Source organism: Mus caroli, unplaced genomic scaffold (assembly GCF_900094665.2).
Source record: "Mus caroli unplaced genomic scaffold, CAROLI_EIJ_v1.1 scaffold_17983_1, whole genome shotgun sequence".
In the NCBI taxonomy this organism is placed as follows: domain Eukaryota; kingdom Metazoa; phylum Chordata; class Mammalia; order Rodentia; family Muridae; genus Mus; species Mus caroli.
Genome location: NW_018390960.1, coordinates 2,817 through 6,106, shown reverse-complemented (window position 1 = coordinate 6,106; position 3,290 = coordinate 2,817).

Below are 3,290 nucleotides of genomic sequence, written 5' to 3'. Positions count from 1 at the left end.
GGTGAGGTCCTGTGTGCTCAATAATTGTAGTGAGAACAGTGATCTTATGTTTTTGTGTGGTGTAGACAACCCTATATTTACCACTGTAGACTCATAGGATTTGCATATTCATGAGCAGGATACACATTAGATAAGCATAATGCTGGAGAAGAGGGGACACCTGGGTCAGGAATCAGGATGCTGAACCCCAAGTCCTAATCTTGTCTGAGGAAATTCATCCCATACCTCATTCCTGAACCTTGTGTTGAGGCAATGGATGTAACATTAGAGCCTGTGCACTAAAAAGTTTGCAGCCTAAGACAGTCGCCCCACTTGTGACACAGTTGACAAATGGATTTAGATGTGGTTACAAGGATGACAATAGTGATGGAAATTTTCAAAAACAGTTAACTTAGAATTCACAGCCTCCTTTCAATACCTACAATTAACATTTGCCTTTCCAATATCTTATATATTAGAAAAGATAACCAAAACTAAAGATACTTCAGAAACTTTTATACATGAGTGATTATTGCAGCATTAACAGAACTGAACTATGTAAATAAACTGTGTATGCGTCAACAGAAGATTGCATCAAGAATACATGAATATATATGATATACATTTTGATATATATAAATCTTTGAAGTGTCTAACAAAGAATCTTCAATGCGTTTGTGCATGGAAACATTACATATCAATCACAATACGTAAATGTAAGTTAAGATAGAAAACAACAGAAGATACAGAGTCCCCTCCACACCCACAGCATCTCTCTGCTAAAGATACTTGGCCCCATTTTGCCCCCTGCTGGTCCAGATCTCACCTGCAAGTAGATTTCTCATATAGTTGCCCAGTCTGACTTGAGCAGTAAGGTTACCCTAAAAAGAGTGTGCTTACTTGGTTCAGCCTCAGGAAAAAATGGTTCTTGTTTATCTGGAGATGACTGGTGTCTCAGTGTCTGGATTGAAGTTGTTTCTACATTATCCTCAATACTTCTTTTAAAGTCACCCTCTTTCCTAGTGGCAGTTGGATACTACTCTGAACCAATTTGTAATAAGGTCTAAACAACAGAGATCAGGGTTGTTGTTGCCTTCATCAGGCTGTACTTTGGCCAGAGCAGCTGAGGGCAGCAGTACAATGATGAGTCTTGAGCTCTTATATATTGCCCCATGTATCGATGTAGGAATTACTGAAGTAGTCATGTACAACAAAATGAGGAAGAACCACTGTGGTACTCACAGAAAAATTAAGAGCCCAAAAGAAATTCACATTGACAAGGAAGTAGAAATCAAGCAAGTCTATTCTTCAACTCAATCTGTTTCTCAACCTGCATGTGCATCCATTTAATGGGGTGAGGGTAGAAAGGAAATCCCCATGACAGAGAACCTCATGGGCAGAGAATCTGTGTACTTATAAAGCTTTATCTCTACCAGAATAGCTTTCCAATCCAGGTTCCTCTTATTTATGGGCAAGGCATGTGGTAGTAAAGCTGTTTAGAAGTTGATGTTTCACAAATGGAGGATAGTTTTGAAGTGTTAACTCAGGATTGAGAGAAACCAGTCCCACTCTTTAGGACTTTGTGTACATATGTACTTAACTATATGAAGTATATTTAAACATCCTACAAATACATATTATGTGGATTCAGAATATTCATATATATTGTACTTTAACTTCTGTTTCATTACTTAGATGCACATATTACAGGATAGAAAGAACACCAGTAACATGCATGTTTTATCTTCCATTCCTAGTCAGAATTCATGTGATATCTTATGAATTGTCATTTTACAATGGCAGCATCCTCAGAGCATCAGGGACTTCATCCATACAGGAAGATTTATCCCTACAATCCAGGGTTCTAAATGGTTGTGTCTTGGCATTTCATAACCCCTGATGTGCTGGGTAATGTCTATAATGCTGTACTTCATACTCCAGCATATGCTGTGCTGATGGTTCTCATAGGTTGCAATGCACAGGAGTAGTATGGATGTACATAGACATCCTCCTCATATAATGTCCTCCATTCAAAAATGTCCAAATTCTGTAAGACGGTAAATAAATAATATGAGTTTATTCTACCAAGTTTAACTAATATGAATATCAAAATACTTGCTGATCTGGTTCAATGTCTATGCAGGAGTTTTCCTTGACTAAATGCACACATGGATTTGTATTCACACTTTGGTCTTACTTTTTCTTGATTTTCTTCTGTTTTGCAAATTGTATCTTGGGTATTCTACATTTCTGGGCTAATATACACATACCAGTGAGTGCATATCATGTGTGTTCTTTTCTTATTTGGTTACCTCACTTAGGATAATATCCTGCAAATCTATCCATTTGCCTAAAGATTTCATAAATTCATTGTTTTTAATAGCTGAGTAGTACTCTAGTGAATAAACATACCACATTTTCTGTATCCATTCCTCTGTTGAGGGGCATTGGGGTTCTTTCCAGCTTTTGGCTATTATAAATAAGGCTGCTATGAGCATAGTAGAGCATTTGTCCTTATTACATGTTGGAATATCTTCTGGGAATATGCTGATGAGTAGTATTGCTGTATCTTTAGGTGGTACTATGTCCAAATTTCTGCGAATATTTTTTGCTATCCTAGGTGTTTTGTTATTCCAGATGAATTTGCAAATTGCCCTTTCTAATTTGGTGACAAATTGAGTTGGAATTTTGATGGGGATTGCATTGAACCTGTAGATTGCTTTCAGCAAGTTAGCCATTTTTCCTATGTTAATCCTGACAATCCATGAGCCTGGGGGAATCTCTCCATCTTCTGAGATCCTCTTTGATTTATTTCAACAAAGACGTGAAGTTCTTATCATTCAGATCTTATACTTCCTTAGTTATATCATTTATATCCAACTACTGCATGAAAGCTCTTTATCAGGTTTAGGAGTTCTCTGATGGAATTTTTAAGGTCACATACATACTATCATATCATCTGCAAATAGTGATATTTTGACAACTTCCTTTCCAATTTGTATCCCTTTGATCTCCTTTTGTTGTCTAATTGCTCTGGCTAGGACATCAAGTAATATACTCAATAGGTAGGGAGAAAGTGAGCAGCCTTGATTTTAATAATCAGGGCAGTTCCTGATTTTAGTGGGATTGCTTCAAGTTTCTCTCCATTTACTTTGATGTTGGCTACTGGTTTGCTATATATTGCTTTTATTATGTTTATGTGTTGGCCTTGAATTCCTGATCATTCCAAGACTTTTATCATGAATGGGTATTGGATTTTGTCAATGCTCTCTCAGCATCTAACAAGATGATTGTGATGTTTTGTCTTTGAG